We start from the raw sequence: 19,981 nt of genomic DNA on the forward strand, positions 1-19,981 counted from the left end.
CCTGGTCCTCCATTAGGTTTCTCCTGTTCTCCTGTTAGACCTATGAGTGCAAACATATGGTATCTGTCCTTCTCTGCCTGACTTATTTCGCTTAGCATGACACCCTCGAAGTCCATCACCTTAATTTGATTTTTATATTAATAGTATTGAAAAATTATTTGTAGCCACAGTTCTACTGTAAGAGATGAGAAAAATAAAATAAATGATAAACCATATTGACTAGTCTACTGACACTAAAAGCAGAGATTTAAATTTATCTTCAATATTAAATGATTTTTTTTTTGGTGCAAGTGTTGGAAATGTAGATAAACTGAGACTCTTGAAAGTTCTTTTACACTTATTTTTACACTTATTAATATACTTTGATATAATCAACATACTTTGAAAAGAATAGTAGTGTTATTTTTTTTAATGTTTTATTTATTTTTGATACAGAGAGTGACAGAGCATGAGAGGGGGAGGGGCAGAGAGAGAAGGAGATACAGAACCGGAAGCAGGCTCCAGGCTCTGAGCTCTTAGCACAGAGCCTGATGTGGGGCTTGAACCCACGAACGTGAGATCTGACCTGAGCCGAAGTCGGAGGCTTAACGGACTGAGCCACCCAGGTGCCCCAAGAATAGTAGTGTTATTAAGCAACTATTGGCCTTCCTCACTAACCTTGCTTCAGATCTTCTTAGTGAGTCTTTATAAGATATTTTGGGCTTTGTAGGATATAATCTATACAAAAAGATGACCACCCTCTACTGAAGTTGCTGTCACCACCAACCTCATCGATGCATCAACATAGCATCTCTCATCCAAGCTAACTTTTTGCCCTATTTGGATAAGTGGACAGCGTTTACGGATCATTTCCTCATGAAGAGGGTCTCTGTAGCTGCTGGTCTCTGCTTTAATGTTAGCACTGACAGAACGTCCCCATAATTTCTCTTATCCCATGGCAATTCCTCTCTATTCATGGTTCAAGAGAGAAGCACTCCCTTTAGTCCTGTGCAGGGAGAAAGATAGCTTTATCTGCTCATGCTGTGGCCTTGCAGGAGATGGCTAAACCCCAGTTTAGCCCAGAGTGTAGTTCCTGTTGTCCGTTATGATGGACTCATTCTTCCCCACGTATCTTTGCAGAAGTAGATATTCTGCCTGTGAATGAATCAGCTTTGCCTAAGGAGACCACACATAAGCTTTTGTAATCATAAGGACCATAAAAGACCTGGAATTTCAAATTAAACCATTAAAAGGTGAAATGATTCATCAAGGAAAATGAAAAATGGAATTCATATCACAAAAAAGCTGAAATAAAAATATGATAAAACATGGAAAGGGACTCATGATTTACAAAAAAGCATGGAAGGGAAAAAAACCTTTGACATCTTAGCTATGAGATGACATAGTAGTTTAAGTAAAAATATGACTTATTGAGATTTACCCTCTCCCCTTTTTTTTAACCTTTCATCTGGTATATCTAATGCTATGGGGAAAAAAATCCAAAACCTACTATGTAATAACTCACAAAGACTGTCTCTATAAACCATTTACTGCCTATTAAAACCCAGTATGTTCTCAAGTTGGCTGGTAGAATTATAGTCACGCCTTTAGCAAAACTTCTGCTTTTTTTCAATAGAAGATGGAAATATCAATAAAGCCACTAGCTAATTCCCTTAAAATGTTTAAATGTGAGGGGCACCTGCGTGGCCCCATCAGTTAAGCATAGGACTTTGGCTCGGGTCATGATCTCATGGTTCATGGGTCCGAGTCCCACATCAGGCTCTGTGCTGACAGCTCAGAGCCTGGAACCTGCTTTGGATTCTGTGTCTCCCTCTCTAACCCTTCCCTGCTTGTGCTCTCTCTGTCTCTGTCTCTGTCTCTGTCTCTGTCTCTGTCTCTCTCCCTCTCTCTCGGTCACACATGCACACAAATAAACACTAAAATTTAAAAAAAAATTTTTAAATGTGAAATGACAATGTGCTGTGACCAGAACACTGAATTTATTAGTTTAGTAAAAAAAAAAAAAAAAAAAAAAAAAAAAAAACCAGAAAACAAACCAAAAAAACCCTCCATATTCCCTTAGTTCTAAAAGACTATGATTAAATTATCTACATTTTGCAGGACACACAAGCCTAAAGGTAACATGGAATCATGAAATCTTTACTTCTTGAGCTCTGCTTGTGTTTCCTCAGAAGCTCTAGTTTTCTTCAAAATTATCCTAAACTTTAAGGGAGCTCTCTCATGAGGTTTTCCTCTCAGTGAAACAACAGTGCTAAACTATGGCTTTGGACATTTCAACTTCCTTGATCTGGGTCCAATGTGATAATATACCCTCTTGCTACTATTACCCTTAGAGACAACACAGCTTTCAAAACCACTGAATTAAGCTCATGCAAATGGATTAAGAAACCAATTTAAGAATGCAACCATTCTTTCATATGATAAATCCATGAGCTAGGGCTAGTGGTATGTGGTCAATGGGTGCAAGGATCTTAAAGTCTATTAGAGAAAAAGAATCTTAAGTAATTCTGTGAGAAGCATTTACACAAAGGTAATTAATCTAACCTGGAGTCTGGAGAGACCACTCAAAAAGGGAGATTTAATATAAAACAAGAAAAATAAGTAATCATGGGTTTCTACTCCAGAAGTCTGCAAGAATAGATATTTTGAATGAGTCTACTTTAAAGTGTAGGAATATAATAAGCTGCCAAAATAATTACTTGTAAAAGCTTGCAATAAACAAAGAATTAACATATAGCTGATACCAGAAAACTGATGTTTTCCAAGATCAATAACTGATGTCTATGCTAAGATCTAGAAATAACAAGTCAAATTTTAAATATAACAAATAGAATTGTCAAGAAATATATAATTATTGAAACTCAAAACCCCACATCAGGTTTTGTTTAAATAAAATTTTGTTCTACTACTAGAAAAACATACGTAGAATCTGAAAAAATATTACCCAAACACAGCAAAGAACGATAAGAATATTAATGAATAACATGTATGTGTATATGTGTGCATGTATGCATAATAGAATGAGGAAAAGGATAACATATATATAATAAGAATTTTATAAAAATATCTTTGAGGAAATGGAGAAGTAACATTCATACTACTTAAAAGTATAACAAAGCCAAAAACATGAATCCACAGATATTGAAACCAGTAAATATAAAAGATTATAATGAGAAGAAAATATGATTGTAAAAGGAGATAGGAAGACCAAAACATGAATGGGTTAAATATCTGATATAAGATGTAGATGAAACTGCAAAGGACTACATTCAAAATAGTAGAAGGAAGGAGGGAATAAAGAAAAGAGAAAACATGCTTTACTACTATTGAGATTTTTTATAAAGTTGGGAGAAGAAGATCTTAAAAACAAATATAGATATGAAATCATTATTTGTTCAAATTTATAATGGAACTATTAAATAAAAACATAAAGGATGACTATCCCAACATAAAACAGAAAAGCATTTTATGGAGGAAAAATAAATTCTTATTTAATTTCATTAGAATTCAGAAAGTGTAAATTAAGACATAATGAGATATTTTATACACATCAGATTGGTTAAAATTAAGAATTCTGCAAATATTAAGTTTTGGTGTAGATGTCAAAAGGGGAAATTTTAGACACAGTTGGTGGGAATTTAATTGGTATAGTCACTGGAAAACAATTTGGCATTTCCTAGTAAAAGTGAATATGCCCATATCCTATAAATCAGAAATGCCCCACCTACATACACTGTTTAAAGAGTGAATGTTGCATATATATCTGGAAACATACAAATTAATGTCAGGGCAGCATTAATTATAATAACAATTATAACAACAGGGGATAATAAAATATTCATCAATAGTGTAAGGCTAAATAACTTGTAGATTTACTTGTAGAATGTTATATATCAGCAAAAATATGTGAATTAGAGCCAAAGACCATAACATGGAAAGACCTTAGGAAATAAAGCAAGTTGTGGTGTAATAGCATTTATAAACTTAGGCGTAATTAAAATTAAACCACATGTTATTTAGGGATGCCTATGCATGTAAAAACTAATTTAAGAAGCAAGAAATTAATAAACAGAAAATTCAGAATCATAGTTTTCTCTAATGAAGAATGTAATGACATATGGGAGGAACATTGTCACCGTATGAGTAATATTCTGTTCTATGTTGCATGAAAAGCTCAGGAATGCTTTTTATTATTCCATTTTATTTTTAGTTATTATATTTTATGATTCTTCCTTATGCATTTTCTTTGGATCAACTTTTATAATATAAAAAAAATTGTTTGGAATTATGCATATGAAGGGAGAAAGGAATTTCATAGTAAGACAAAGCATTATGAAAGTTTAATGGCTACAAATTCAGGGCTAATATGATGGTGCCAGTGATGTTGTTCATCACAGGAGTTTGTGCTTTCTGAATTCCATGTAAGGCTTTCTAATGTCAAGGGCAAACATATCTGAGTTAAAAACTCTGAACCCTTTGACTACCATTGCCAATATTACTGCATGCCTAGACTTGCCAAATAAAATTTAGCATGCCCAGTTAACTTTAAATTTCAGATGAACAATGATTTTTTTTTTAGTGTAAGTATGCCCCAAAGATTTCATGGAAATTACTTATACTGAAGGGGAAAAATGCTGCTTTTCTGAAATTCAAATTTAACAGAGCATCTTTTATTTTTACTTGTTAAATGTGACAACCCAAGACATGCTCCGTCCTTTCATAGCTGAAGTACTATCTCCTATCACTGAAGAGCCTGCCTACTTGAATGCTCCTGATGCTTTCTTTCTCCATGTCTATGCTCTTTTATTCTTCACTATATTTTGTTACAGCCTTTTTAAAAAAATGATTCAGTCCTTAATCCATCAGGATGATGCCAAAGAACAATGAGAATGATTGAGAGCATATTGTATATCACTTATCCTCCTTACGATTCTCTGTGAATCAAAAGCATGTGCCAGACTCTTCTTCTATTAAGGTGAATTCTTTCCCAAGAAGTTCCTAGCACTCCCATGTAAATAGAACCATTGAAAGATTTGCCATTGCATTTTCCAGACATACCCACACATGCCTAAATCCTTGAGCTTCTGGTCATTTTTTTTATTGTATCCTTTATGAGTATAGTGAAGTAGACCAAAAACATAATAAACATTTTATAACTTAGAGCTAAGTGTACATTCTTATTCTAGAGTTATTTTCTGTAATATGCATAAGATAAGCTCTCCTGTAGGCCATTTACAATTTTTTCCAAAGTGTTCTAAAATTAAGATTTAAAACCAACAAACAAAAACAAACTACACTGATTGAGGAAAATCAATAACCCAGAAAATACTGGATAAAAAGACAAAATTTTGTTCTATGGAACCCTGCTTTCAGCTGTACTATGTCAGTTTTATGATTACATATGTATTCAAACATCAATATATTTATTTCTTATGTCCTTTACCTAATATTTATGTCTTTATGCTAATAATCTGCATTGATAGGTAAAAATTTATCAACAAAAATAGAATAGCTCAATGTCTAGAGGCACTACTATGGACCTAGTTGAGACTGGTAAAGGTGAATTTTTGTACAGTTTAAAATATACTTGTAAAATTTGTTCATATTCTTAAAGTTTCTGTGCTTGAGAATTGGACGATTGAATATCTCAAAAGATGTTATGACTGCTATATCTTTCTGGGAAATACATTGTTATTATTTCAGAGATACATATTTATTAGAGGATGACAAACAATTTTCTATTGAAATTGTGGGTTTTGGCTAAAGAAGGAGTGAAAAAAATCTCAAAAATATTAACAGTGCATTTGTCACAGAACTTAAATGACAATTAAGCAAGGAGACTAACCCATGGTTTTTGCTTTTGTAACCAGAAAAACATACAGAGTGTGACTGTATAAACTACTAAGAAATACAGAATTCATTTAAATCAAAACCTGAATTGAAATGATCAGAATCTATGTACTTTAGCTCTTTTACCCTAGTAAGAAGACTTATAAAATGTAGCTTGAAAGAATTATTAGACTGGTTGAAAAGGGAAATGCATTAGACATATTGGCATTTGACAAGATGTTTTTATGAGATTAAAGCTCAACTAGGGTTAAATGATATTTCAATTAGGTGGATTACAAATTGAATGGTGGTGTTCAAGGAATGCTGGGTATAGAATAAATGTCAGTCTATAATTGAGTTTCACAGAATTCTGACCTTGAATATATTCTGTTCACTATTAATAACATGGATAGAGAATGGAATCAATCAAGAGAAGAATGAGTGAATATATAGTATGATATAAATCAGCTTCCAAAAGCATCTTGAGAGGTAAGAATCGTGGGCCAAATCTTTCAGGTTTACATGTAACACATACTCATGTCCAAAAACTTAACTGCAATAGAATAGTACACTATAGATAAAGAGTGAAGAAATTCAATATAACTGTCAATTTTCACAATGTTAATGTAACTGTGTACTGCATTACATTATAATACTATAATCTCTTGATTGAAAGAGGAAATGGATCTTCTATTAGTGTTCAAACTCTTCCCAGGTTGATGTATTCACTTTTGGTAGGAACACTTATGGTAGGAACATATAGGAATATATATCTAGGCAACCAAAAATATGCTACAAAGGATATGACAAGGATAGTGAAATTATATACAAAAACTCTACATGAGGAAAAGTTCATTACAGATACTGGGAATAACTAGTTAGGACTAAGAATTTTAAATTGAAGAATAAAGATAATATATGTTTTATTCTGTTGAAGCTTCTGGAAGCTTCTGTTGTTGAAGCACTGTAGTAAAAAGAACTAATTGTTTTTGTTTGTTTGTTTGTTATAATGTATGATGTTAGTGAGTAGAAGTAGGGCCAAAATGCAAATCTACATTGAGACAGATTTTCATTCAATGTAAGGAATGGATTAAAAGATGATGAGCTAATCTGTATTTGGTTATCCATGTCTAAGTAATTATTTGTTTGGGATGTTGTAGAGATTTCTAACTGAATGACAAAATGGGCTAAATTATATTTAAAATCACTCTGAGTTATGACTTAATATGAGTCATTGTTTATCTAGATTTCAAATTCATCTTTACCTTGATCTTATCTCTCAGCACTGTATTTTGAATATTTTGCTTCAACATTCACTCCAGTATAATAAATATTCCAAGAATTTCCCAAATCTTTATATGGATAACAGATCCTTGGTTGTATATGGTTCTGCTAATAAATATGCTTATATAGGGAAACATAATTTTTGTCATGTCAATGACACTTTCCTTGAGGACCATGCTCTAGGTGCATATCACAGATAGTGAGAGAATATTCCAGGAAACCAAGACTGAGAACAGAAGACTTTCAATGAAACTGGTTATGAAAGCAAAGTAAAAAGACCAAAAATGAACCTGAAGGAGACTCATAAAAAAACTCAGAGAAAATTTCATCAGCAACAGAAGAAAGCCATTAAAGAAAACACTGTCAAAGAGGAACAGAAGATTAACACTGGAAAAGGAAGAAACCACCAAAAGGGGGTGGGGGACAATATGGGACAAAAGGGAACTACAGCTCACATCGGGTGACTGGAGCATGTCCAAGAACAACTGGAAATGAGAGTCATGAGAGGCAGTATATACAGTGAAATATGCATAAAGTTTAAGCCAGTCACCATAGAAAGAGAATTTTAACAGGAAAAGGAGCCCAGACAAAGGGCAGCCTCAATAGGAATGGACAACAAGAGCTCTAGAGATGTGATACAGATACTGTGCTCCATAAACAAAGGGAAGCTGTACAAAACATGAAAAGGAAAGGCTAGTCCACAGGCAAAGAGGAGGAACAGGATTTGGTACAAAAAGGGTACTGTGAGAATGGTGATAATGAAAAGAGGAGGAAGATAGAGTTGGAAAGGAACTAAAAGAATTGGTGAGATTGGAAGTGTTTATAAAGAATACAAAGAAAAATATCTGAGCGCGTGAATCTCATCCCCGGCCCTCCACACACACACTTGAACAATCACTATCACATTTAAACTGCACTCTACATTCCAAATTATTACCGATTTTCTAAGACAGGCAAAACCATATTCTCATCACAATCAAGTCAGGTTCTACTGTGCAACCTCATACTTGGGAAATTATTCTAACTCCCCAAGCAAGTTTTGATGCTATAAATGAATGTAGTCCAGGCATTAATTATTAGAACAAATCTAAAACTACTACTGAGATGCTGAAACACAATGACTATTTAGAACATTTATGATGGCATCACCTGGGTGGCTCAATCCATTAAATGTCCAACTTTGACTCAGGTTATAATTTCATGGTTCATGAGTTCAAGCCCTGCATTGGGCTCTGTGCTGACAGTTCAGAGCCTGGAGCCTGCTTCAGATTCTGTGTTTCCCTCTCTTTCTGCCCCTCCCCTGCTTGCACTCTGTCTCTCTCTGTCTCTTAAAAATAAGTATAAAAAAAGAAAGAAAAATTTTGATGGAGTTTTTCTTTATGTGTCTTTACAATACAGAATTAATGGCATTTTCGTTTAGGATTCTGTCATATTGTTCTGCATAGAGTACAGAGTCTAAAAACTAAACATTTATCCTTTAATACATAATCACTCTATTATCACACACATAAACATCAACAAGCAAAATTATAACATACCATAGTCATAAGCTTAATAATATTGATGAAAATGTGGGGAAACAGACATTTGTACACACTGTAGGCAGTAGAATAAGTGGTATAAATATTCTGGAGGACAGTTTAGCAAAATGAATTTAAAAAATTAGAAATGCTAAAATCATCCAGTTCAATAATCCCCCTTTCAGGAATTTGTACATAAAAGATTAAGTGTATTAAGACATATGTAAGAGATCTTCATTGTGGGCCAGTTTATAATAGAAGCATAATGGAAACAGTCTAAATGTCAACCAAAGGGGAATGAGTTTAATAAATCATAATATATTTGTAAATGAAATAGCATACAGCCTTTCAAAAGGATGAAACTGAAGCAAAGTAATTGCAATAGAATGATGTCTATAACAATATATTCAGAGAAAAAAATGTATGCTATGAAACAGTTTTATAAAATAACCTTATTTTTTGTTGTTAAAGAGATTATATTTTATATACATGCAAAGGATAAATCTGAAAGACAATGCACTCATGGTAGCAATTACTTTTAACTATTTTCTGAACTCTTCAAAATGGTTGTTCTACTTTTGTAAAAAAAACCTGTCATACATATTTTATAGAATATGGAAATTCCATCATAGTTTGGTTAGTTTTGACAAAAAAATAAATAATTGGAAGAGGGATATGGGATATTTTAGATCAATTCCAAAATGAAAATTTTGGACTAAAATGTGGTTTTTAACTTTATGATTAGTGTTAGGAGTTGGAGTAGGACACAATCTGAAAACAATAATGAGACCCTGTCCTCAGTGGCTTACAGAAAACCATGTTTTATAGAATGTAGCAAGGATGAACTGGGTACACATGGAGACTATTTTAACTATGTTTCAATAAATGCTTAGAAACAAAGTTGGGAAAACTGTGTCAGAATCTATTAGTGGTTTTACTAAACAAATGTTGAAAACTTATTCCAGATGTTAAGATAGGTTGAATATATTATCAGGGTCCCTTACTCAAATTGTTGAGATATTTACTTTTTGGATTCCAATGTCCATCACACCACATTAGCTCATGTTCTAACTGCTATTATTATTAACTTTTCAAATTATAATTCACATTGAAAATCAGATAATTACAACTATAATATTGGTGATAGAAAGATAGATGATAGATAATAGGTAGATGATAAGTAGATAGATGGAGATGGAGAGAAATACATAGATGGATGTAACTTGCAGTGAACTTGTGATTTGTAATTGATCTTTGAAATGAGGACTGTCATATTTTCTCTTACTCAAACCTTAGAATAGAAGATCCTCACTTAGTTGAGGTTATAGGCAAAGTAAAGGAAATGTTCTAGAGTACCTATGAAAGATTTCTTTTGATTTGACTAAAATGAACCTTGTTAAATTATGAAATCATTTTCCCTTATTGAAAGTTTCTTATAAGTTTTTGTTCCATTTACAAAAATGGGAACTATTTTATAATTATATAAAAAGAGGGTGCATATTACTTTTAAATGCATGTGTAGTAGCACACTATGGAAGCATTTACACTTTTCTGTGTTAATAAAGATGTACTTTCCTTGTACATATAGGTGGAAGAAATATGATCTTTCATTTAAGTGGGTATAAATATTGAACATCTAGCACCAAAATGCACTTGGAAAATGGCATCAATATGAAAATGGAAATACTAGAGATTAACACACTAGCAGATGAGTGAAAAGGATAGGAGAAGAAGGGTAATGTATTAAGACAAATAAGGAGACATATCAGAGGAACAAGAAATAATAAGAGCATGAAAGGTCCTAATACTTATTGATAGAACTAAAGGAGCCTTTCTAGACTCTATTCTTTTTTTTTTTTAATTTTTAAATGTTTGTTTATTTTTAAGAGAGAGGGAGAAAGAGCATGAGCAGGGGAGGGGCAGAGATAGAGGGAGACACAGAATCTGAAGCAGGCTCCAGGCTCTGAGCTGTCAGCACAAAGCCCAAAGTGGCTAAATTCAAGAGCGGTGAGATCATGACTTTAGCCGAAGTCAGATGCTTAACTAAGTGAGCCACCCAGGTGCCCCTATACTCTATTCTGCAGAGCTATGGACCTACGGCTAAATACATTCTTTTTCCCCTTAGGTCTTTTTACAAAGGATCAACTCACTAAATAATGTTCTTTCTTATCTGTGATCATTAGTTTTGATATTTTCTTTGCTTAACATGTCATTTTGTTCTTCATCTTACCTTGCAGAAGGAGAGGAATACAACACTCTCAATGCCAAGATATCAGCTCCATTTAATTTATCAGTCAGTGTTCACTTGTGGGCATTGGGCATACTGAGAAGCTGAGTGATCATAGACAAAATATAAGTCGAAGCCTCAAGGTCTGAACTGGGAACTAGGCAAAACTCTGTGTGTCTATGGTTGTATATAGGTGTTTGTGTTGGGGTAGTTTTCTGTGATTTGAGTTTTCATGGTGAAAGAGGGTTGTCACAAGGAAAGAATTATAATATGATGAAACAAGAAATAGGATTTTCTGTCCTCATGGATTTATTATTTTTGTTTAAAGTATTTCCTTTTACCTGAATTTGGATTCTTCACAACATTGCTCCATATTACGGGCTCTAATTTATATAAACAAATTCTCATACAGTTCTGCTATTCCTACATTATCCTAGACCCCCCCACATACCCAAGATTGTCAAAAAGAAAGGCTTTGATATTGCAAGATGCTATTTAAACATCGCTGCTCTGAGGGGAAGTGTTATCACATCTTCTTGTCAAAGAAAATTAGGATTGGAGAGATGAAGCTCTTGCCTGGAGGAGCAGTCACCTGGCCAGTGACAGAACCAGAGTGATAGCAAAAATGGTAGTAACTTGTGAGTATTTTCATTAGCACTAAGCCAAATCAAGTAACAGCCCACTATCTACCACCACAACCAATGTGAATAAACAACCTCTGCTCTAGATTTTTAATTCAGATTAAGTCAGAATCACACAGAGATCACTGGAGATCATCAGCTCAAACCACTTTTTTTCTTTTACTCATAATAAAGCTATAGCCCAGAAATCTTCATTCATTCTTTAAGAAGTGACTACCTTGGCCAGAAAGTGGCAAAGCTAAAAGCTTAAGCCAGACTGTCCAGGGTTTGGGGTTCCTGTCCATTTCATGATGCAGGCTTGCTTTTCTAAGCCAAAGTGTTGTAATTCTTCGTCATCCAGTAGGTGGAGATAGGTCACTTAATCTCCACAAGTCACAGAGAAAATGCTTGAGAGGATACTGATCAAGTGTAACATCCAGCTGGCCTGCGCAGATAGAAATGTCAATGTTTCTATATTAGGAAAGTTTAAATCGTTCTGTTTCTGATTGAAAATCTATAACTTTGACCATTAGCACTAAAAAAATTTTTTTTGAAGGCTCTCTAAATCAGCCCAGTCTATGGTTACTCTGTTAGAGTAAAGAACAGAGAAAAAGGAAAATTTCTTGTCTGTGGTAAATCCTGTGTCTTCTTTTCTTTTTCTTTCTTCTTTTTATTCCCTTGGGAATGTACTATGTGTAAGGTTGGAAAATGATGTCATTATAGACTGCGGGATTTATGAATATGAGTGGACTCACTCTAGCTCCTAAGACAGAAGCAAATCCAAACTTAGCATTCATCCCTGTCACTAATCAACACATATCTTCCAAAATAAGTCCAAAGTAGCTTAGAGTTTCTATGACCATTCGACACCAATGCCAATGATGTAAGGGGTGTGTGCCGGATGGCATGGGGGGTATGCACATAGTGGTGTTGGTGGCTGGGGGAAAGATATTTGAAGACAAAGAAGATGCTAGAACCTGTGTGCATTATGGAGCAAATGAGATATAGGTCTGAGAAGAGTCATGGATCAAATTCTATAAACAATCCCTGGATAAAAACAATAGCTCCTAAATATTCCTTAAAGAGAATATAACAAAATCCTTATGGATTAAAGGTTTCTAATTACTTGTTCTGCTCATCTTGGGGCTACTGTGTAAGATGATGTATAAACTATGCTCAAGGGATCCAACGAGTCATCTGGTATAGGCCTCAAGAAAAAAAAAAGAAAGAAAAGGGATTTAATTACAGAAGACAGATAATCTCAGTTTTAATGCTTCTAGCTGCTTTCTTAGCAGCTGCTTTGTACATAATAATGGCTTATCCTGTTTTTCCCACTGGGGAGGGGGAAATAAAGTTAATGGATCATCCTCCCACCAGGCACATTAAGTCAAATCTTTTTATTCTGAACTCTTATTTCTCAAGTCTGTGGATCTGGGGCTTAGATGTAGAATAGGAGAAAGGAAATAATTGATATTGCATTATAAAAGGAACTTTTCACACATATACATTCCGTATACATAAGATATGTAGTGTACATTTGGTGAAAAATCTTTTGTCTCAACATCATTTGTTTTTCAGTCTAAAGCATTTCATGTACCTCGTGGGAAGCCAGGGCTCCCCCAAGTTGATTAAACCAGGAGCTGGTGTTCCAGCACCAATATGAAGAAACTCAGTGACGGAGACGGTCATGACTGATGGGACTATAATAACATCTAGGAGAAAGCTAAACCACAGACACATCCTTGGTAGTGTGTGTTTTCATCCAGAAAAATCATATAAGATCTAAAACCTTAATCTTTGGCATGGTTTAGGAGAAAGGGACAAAGTTCACATACAATACTTCAAAAGATCTGAGAGATGATTTGATTGTGTTCTTTTCTACTTTAATCTTTACACATAGGTAACAATTATACATAGCAGTTTAATATTTATGGCAATTCAAAAAAAGAAAAACCAGAATGAACATAAAGAATTGAACAGAAATAGGAGGAAATAAGAGAGGACTTAACATAAAGGTCAATAGTTTACATGGAATTTAAACAAGAGTTACCAGTAAGTGTTCTAGTCAGCAGACTGTCCTGAAACCTCTTGGCACAGATTTTCGCTTCTATTCCCATTCCTACCTATCAGATAGTTTCTTCTCTTCTTCTCCTTCTTTTTCTTCTTCTTCTTCTTCTTTTTTTAATCCAGGCAGTTATTCCCTACAGCTTCTTTCATTCTTCTACTGCACATTGGATGGCAAGAATTTCTTTCTTTTCCCAAGAGACTCCCTTGAAACTTTATTTTATTCACCTTCTAGGCACGGGACCTTTAGCAGACTTTCATAATGCTTTTAGCTATGGAAAGCCACATTCAGCAAACTAATTTACGTCTAGGAAGCAAATGGATTAACCAAGTGCCCTGCAAGGATCCTAAAGGACATTCAGTGGCATTCTTTAGCAACATTAGGATGAAAATGAAAAATGGATCTTTTCATTCCAGGCAAGGCTATGATCTTAATCAAATGAAATTTGATAATCTTGTGTCCAATGGGAGATTCCAGGATTTGGAACTGCATACTTAGTATTAACCTTCATTTAACGAAAAATCAGTCAATGTGGAAAGTGGGAAAATAGGGGTGGCATTTTACAGAATTTCATCTGTTGCGTTGGATGGTAATGTTTTCAATCAACAGGTGTGGTCTTCTTGGTCTGTTCTTACAAGAACTTCTGGCTGCTGTCCAGGTTACTCATAAGCTGCACCTGTCAGACACCAAAGCCTTCCATCTACCCCTCAGAGAGAGAATAAGTAAGAATGTTTTGACTCCTTTATTCTTTTATGAGTTTCAATTTAAAATGTTTGTTTTATCCACACAGAGGCTCAGACTTCTTTCAGAGAACAAACTCTTTGCCAGTGTTGGAACTCGCAAAACCTGCTGCTGGGTCTGGAACACACACAAGGTTACCTATCAGCTTCCACCCCCTCCTACACCCACCTACTTTCAACCTGTTTCCAATGTACACCAACCTTCTCATAGAGATTTGGCAGGGACTTGGTTTGTATATTGCTGGAGTTCAAATGAGCAGAACAAAGAAACTCTTTTTTCTATACATAACCATCAGCGAGGAAAATCATATCCTTAATCAGCGTACCCCAATCTCATAGGTGAGAAAATAGAATAAGGAGAATAGATTAGTGATTAAAAGACCACACTTTGCACCACATTTAAACTTTTTCTTCTCTTGCTGAGTAGCTTATTTTCTCACTGAAGCCTTTCTTTCATCAGTTGGTTCTCCCATGACATTCCAAAGAAGTTACAATCAGACACTGAAGACAAGATGCTATAAGGTATTAAAAAAATAAAAGGACAATAAAAAATGCATTTCTATGAGCCAAAATCCTTAATTCTGCCTTTAATGCATGATCTCAAAAAAACCATCCACCATTTCACAGAGAACAGATGTTCAGCATATTATGTAGTTCATTTTCAAATCCCAAACAGATCAGTAGGAATGGGATTTGTTCTCATGGCCCTTGGGCAGAGTTGATCAGTACATTTTTTTTCCTTCTGGTGATCCCATCTTATAAAAGTTCTCTAGCTTCTGACAAGTGTTCTGAAGTCAACTGGATAGCAGCTTTAGGTGAATTCATCTGTCATAGACACTGAAAGACATTGTTTAGTGTTGTCTTCAGTAAAATATGATGCCGTGGTGGTGGCACCATGTCAAGTTGCTTTAGCCTTCAAGTCCCTACCTTTGGTCATACTCTAATTTGAGCATATGAGTGATTTAGGTCTTTTTGTGCAAAGATTAGGTAATAAGCCATGCAATTATCTCCCCAGCAAACAAACTCAGTAATTATAACCAAGCACTCTATAGGATTTAGATAACACCTGTCATCTAGAGAAGGAAAAGTCCCAAGAAATTTTTAGATGGTGTCAGACTTTGTATTTACATATTTTATTACATGGATAGAAAGCTATAATTATAGTTGTTGCTTCTTATGAAATTAATCTGCCTCACCTAGTCTTGCTCTGAAATCATGGTACACAAATGACCTTTATGTTGGAGATTTAGATATGTTGTATTCCTCACATCAGAAACAAGGCTCCCATTAAATTCCAGGCATCTGAAGATTTTCTATGCATTGTTTGGGCGTTTCAAGTCTGTGAGGTCATTGTAGACAATACCAGGTCTTTTCTGAATAGAATGGTTTTGTAAAAGTAAAGTGATACCAACCAAAAAGAAAAGGCAGCTCTCTGTATCTTTGAAAATACCAAAGAAAAATTAGATAATTATTACTTCTGCTTAATTTAGAAGAGGAATGATCACATTAGGGCTACTAAGAAATGCCTTCTGGGGCACCTGGGTGGCTCAGTTGGTTAAGTGGCCGGCTTCGGCTCAGGTCAGATCTCACGGTTTGTGGATTTGAGCCCCGCGTCAGGCTCTGTGCTGACAGCTAGCTCAGAGCCTGGAGCCTGCTTCGGATTCCGTGTCTCCCTCTCTCGCTTACCCTCCCCTGCTCGCATTCTCTCTCTGTGTCTCTCAAAAATAAATAAAAGACATAAAAATTAAAAAAAAGAAATGCCTTCTAGAAATCAAAATATACTATTTAAAGAACAAAACTGTACTTACTAAACATTAATGGCAAAGTTAATCCAAATACATTTTTAAAATAAGAGCTTAATGATCAGGCTGGGGTAACATGGAGGAATGAAAAGATAGAGTGCTGGAGAGAGAAAGGAAGGCTGGGAGTGTAAGAGAGAGAGAGAGACGTTAGTAAATGCTAGCACCGCAACTCCTCCTGTATACTAAATTTATAAAATTATAATAGCTAACGTCTACACTTTTCTGTGCTTTCACTGCACTTACTTTAAAAACATTTCAAGTCTAATGGGTTAACTTTTCCAAAAAAAAAGTTTCCTATTTATCAATAAGAAGAGAATACAGTTATGATGATGTATCACCTGTGTGCATTATTGTGCTTGCTTCAAATAATAAACTAGAAACAAAATGAGAATTTATTCATGGTCTTAAAATATTGATTAGGCTGAACATATTAGGTCTCATATTTTCCTTTTGAAAAGCATGAAAAGTTTGCATCTGTTTTTCCAAACATACAAAAATATAATATCAGATATCAAGGGTCAGTCATGATACTAAGAAAAAGAAAACCTTCAATACTATAGATTATCTTTATAATTGTAATTGCCTAGTAACACCTTTCTTTTCATTTCTGAGTCTGTCAGATCATGTTCATTTGTGTAGCTGAATTATAATACACAGCCTCTTACCATCCAATATTCTTGTCTGGCTCAGAGAGCCTTTACATCCCAAGTGGCTCAATAAAATCTTATTTGTCTCATCTAATGAAAGGATTTCAAGACCAAAACCCTTGAGCCACAAGATGTTGACTTTTTTCCTGAGCTCTGGGTATTTCAGTACAATAACTCCTTTAGCAGTAACAGAGAGAAAAGGAAGCACCTCCCTATTTCTTGTTTTATTTTTTGTTTGTTTGTTTTACTGCTGATCAAAGGCAGGAAGTTGTGTGCCTAGCAATGGCTTGGTAGGCTGGATTGATCATAAATAATTTATTATTATTTTTGGTGATGAGAATTCAGAATTCAAAGTCTATAGATATAGTATTATCATCATTATCTTTTACATCATTAATGCATAAATACATAAACACATAATATAATATATCATCTTAAAATTTCTGGTTAAATTTATACAAAGGTGCTAGATGGCAAATTCATCTACTCATAACTAGCTTATCACCACATTTCCCAACATTTCCTTTATTTTAAGACGTAGCAGAATAATATCAGACAGAAAAAGAATGTCAGGGGAAAGAAAAAAGGACATGTCTTCTCAGAACTAATTTGAGTCCTATTGGATTAGTTGTCATTTGTAAAATTACATAAAATATATATTTATTACTAGTTGATGCTCTGAAATACACACACTCTGTTTTTATATTGCATAGTAGACATGGGTTTACATTACACTAAAAATTCTTTCTGAATCCACCAATGGGGATTTTTGCCTGGCTATGCTGCATGACACCAGTGAGGGGGCCAAGTATCAAAAATGGCAAAATGCTACCCATTTCTCTCCAATGAAGTGAAAGAAAGTAAGAAAAAAAGAGTGACCTATGATAACCTTTTAATGCCATCAGTTTATTCTCTGAGTTTCCTTCATTCCAAGTATGAGCCAGATCCCTTCAAGGTAGGAAGCTGTTTGAGGGCAGAGGAATGGGAACAAATATCCACCTTGTCTCAAACTTGTGTTATTTGATGAAACCTGTTGCCTTTTCACATAAGGGGAATCTTGGAAACATTTCCTGTCACCTAGCAGTGGTTGTTCCTGGTTCTCAAGTATCCACATGACTGTGCTAGATGCCATCCCACCTGCCCTCCCTTTCTTTCATTGCCATCTACTCATAATCGCCATGGCAGGGAACATTTGAACAAAACAAGACTCACTAACAGATAAGTTACTGGGTTTTAAATTATATCAGTAAATTAAAAGATTATCTATGTCAGTATTCCATCAGATTAGGATGAATAGACAAACAACACTGTGAAGTTAGATAGATGACTGATAGATGATAGATAAATAGATAGATTGGATAGACTGACATCTTGTGTAATATACACAATCACTTAATCAGCTAGTTCTGCTAAAAGCTGGGATATAAGGATAAATGAAGATGAGGACTGAGTCTTAAAGGACTTCAAGTCAAGCCAATGAATGATGTCTTTGAACTCTTCAGGAAACTGTAATTGAATCACTGGCAATGCAGATGTTTTCTCAACCTTCAGATCATAGTAGAGCAGAAGTCAAATCAAGATTTATATCAAATTTCCTTGTTTTTTATTTCCTGTAGAAATGTTCTTTTTACAGGAAAGTAAGACTTTCCTTTGATAATTGGGCAAAGTTCTGGAATACATCAACATTGAAACAGTAATTCTCCGACAAAAACTTTCTATCATGTAACTGCCTGTCTTTTCTGTCTCTTCACCTAATTCTTCTCTTTCTGCCACTTGTTCTTACTGCCACCTTTTTAAATAGCAGGTCACCACTTTGTTTTAAACTTTCCCGATAAGATCCCACCTCTTTCGCTCCTGGAAATGCTATGACAGGAAAACTGTATATTTGGCTTTCTTTAAAATACTTTGTTAAAAGATTCACAATTTCCTGGTTAAATCAAATGATGAGCAAGCTGAAGTCTTCTGCCTATTTCCTCATCTGTAGACATAATTACAATTAATCAAATAGTGTACTTTGGAAGGATTCTAATGTCTCAATTTTTTTTCATCTGCCCAATGAATTCATTAATTGTCTAATAAGAATTGAAAGAATAAAGGAAAAACAATAATCAGAAAGTATTAGGCACCCATAACTTTTCTCTTTCATTCTTTCTATTTTGGTGTTTCAGAATGTTGTAGGTATGTGTTTGATAATTGAATAGCAAATAGATCAAAACCATTTTATTTATGTAATTCCAATAATTAGTCACTTTTTGAAAATAGTGCTGGGTACTCTTCTGAGCTTCTAGGTTGCTTTCCTGGACTTTGAGAAAATAAATATAGAGATCCATCAGACCATGGATTTACTCTGAAATTTAAAACCTGATGCTCAGTACAAGGCGATAGCTTGCAATGAGTGAATTTGACCTTTAACTAAAGAAAGCAGGAAATCAAAGGGTGTATGAAGTTGACTGCTGACACAAGTGGCCACAGTCATCAGCCATGAGAATGAAAGCCCGTTAAGTCAAATAAAGTAACAAAATTTAGAATAGAAGAACTCAGAACTTCAGCAGAATCTATACTATTTTTTATTTTGTGTCTATATTTGCTTAATCTTTGAAGCTTTACCTTGCTTAACCTCCAGCTTAATAAGGAAGAGTCTACAAATACTACAATGTTCAGTCTATGATCAGTTGGTGCTAGTTGGGGTTGGACCATTTATCTTAGATCTCAGAGCTGAGTTTTCATTGTTAGGAATTTTGTTAAAAGTATGGGCTTTAATGTCAGACAGTTAGGTCAGAGACTTGAGTCTCTGCATATTTTGCAACCTATACAATTTAGTTAACCTTTTGAAATCTTGGCTCCATGGTCTGTGATACATAAGTAATAAGAGCACATGCTTCGCAGGATTATCACCAGACATACATCTGATAAGCATGCATTTTTACATTCAGTAAGTATTTATTGAATGCCAACTTCATACAAGCCATTGCTCTAAACACTCTCAGCACAGAGAGCAATACAAGATCCTTATCTTTTTAGCAATTACATTTCAGTAGGTGAAAAAGACAACAGGGCAGTAATATAAAGGAATATAATAAACATATTATAAAGTCTGATAACCATAAAATACAAAGATTTAAATGCAAGTACTACATTTACAAGGCAATATAAGAGAGAACTATTAAGCAAGTAAGGAAATGAGGCTGCAAGGTTATCAGCAATACAGTGTGTGTTGTCAAGGAAGTTACCACTGTGGGGAGCTATG

The sequence above is a fragment of the Suricata suricatta genome, chromosome 5, assembly GCF_006229205.1.
Source record: "Suricata suricatta isolate VVHF042 chromosome 5, meerkat_22Aug2017_6uvM2_HiC, whole genome shotgun sequence".
NCBI lineage: Eukaryota > Metazoa > Chordata > Mammalia > Carnivora > Herpestidae > Suricata > Suricata suricatta.